The following is a 1461-nucleotide window of genomic DNA, read 5'->3' as shown; positions in this document are numbered from 1 at the left end:
TATTGTATATACCATATTTTTAATATATTTTCATTTTTGTAAACTAAAGAAATATTTTCTATGAAAAATGATATTTAAAATTTTTTGGTTTCTTATAATTTTCTTTATTAACTTCATTTACTGCTATATTCACTACCTGTCAGAAGGGATATAGATTTACTGTAGAATATCGATATGGAAGACTTGATATTTAGTGATAGGAATTCCTTTACAAACATTTTTATTGTAATGTAAGAATTAAAAATACTCCTAGTGTCCATGTTTTATATTTTCGTACTTTATGTCTTAGCCTCTATTTGCGTTGTATATTTAAAGGAATAATTGCTAATCATAAAGAACACCGCTGTAAATATATTGGTTAAAGCCTAATATTTGAATTAAAAGAAAGATATAATAATTGTGGGGATGAAAAATTATGGTTCAATAAACTGTTGGAAAAAATAAGATGTTAATGTTATTTATGTAACTCTGATAAATGTATAGAATTAATTATATATCATGATGAAAATTAATATCCATTATATATTGATGAACTATAAGACAATATTTACTGATTTAAGCATCATAAATGTAGTTGTCATTACAATAGAAATCCTTACGAAAATTATATTTTTAAATTTGAAAAATTTGAATATTGTAAAAGTAGTACTTTTAATGATGTTTTTTAAAGAATTAATATTAAATATAATGCTCATTTATAAAGCAAGCCTTTTTGTATTATTGTTTCNNATACAAAGATAATGAAAAAGGCAGAAACAATAAAAGCAACACTATCTCTTGTAGCTAAAAATATGACTATTTTATAATAATTTTTAATACTGATATTTTCTTTTATAGTGTATATGTTTAAAAATGAATTTCATGCCTTAAATTTATTTTATGCGATAAATTATGCTACAATTATTAAAATTTTATATCAAAAAAATATACTAAATATAAATATATCACAATATTTCTTTAATTTAGTGTTCTTATTATGGATCATTTTCATTTTCAATGGTATGCATGTCAGAGAGAATAGAAAGAAAAAATATATAATTTTCATCTAAATTTAGTGGTTTCATATAATGCAACATGTTATCATTTCATAAATGAAAGTTGTAAAAAAGGATATATATCAATGGAGCACTAAAAATAAGAGTAAAATAAAAATTAATGAATTCATTCTTTCTATTTCTCAGTATATATATAAAATTAAAAAACTACATTTTCGTTACATATATAAAAAAATAATAAATAAAATGGAAACAAGATAGCATGGAAATAGCTTACTAACATAATTTTTTTTTTTAATAATTATTACAGGATCTATAATATATAGTAATTTTGTTTATGGAACAGTAAATAAATTTAAATAATTATAAAATAATATAATGAAAAAATCTAAAATATTAATATATCACAAAAAATTTAGTATTACAAAGAAAAGTCACATATGGTAAAATTATTTTCTGAGAAAAT

This window comes from Plasmodium gonderi, assembly GCF_002157705.1.
Source record: "Plasmodium gonderi DNA, contig: Pgo-contig_433, whole genome shotgun sequence".
Classification (NCBI taxonomy): domain Eukaryota; phylum Apicomplexa; class Aconoidasida; order Haemosporida; family Plasmodiidae; genus Plasmodium; species Plasmodium gonderi.
The sequence above is the reverse complement of the archived record's forward strand: the minus strand, read 5'-3'. Positions refer to the sequence as shown.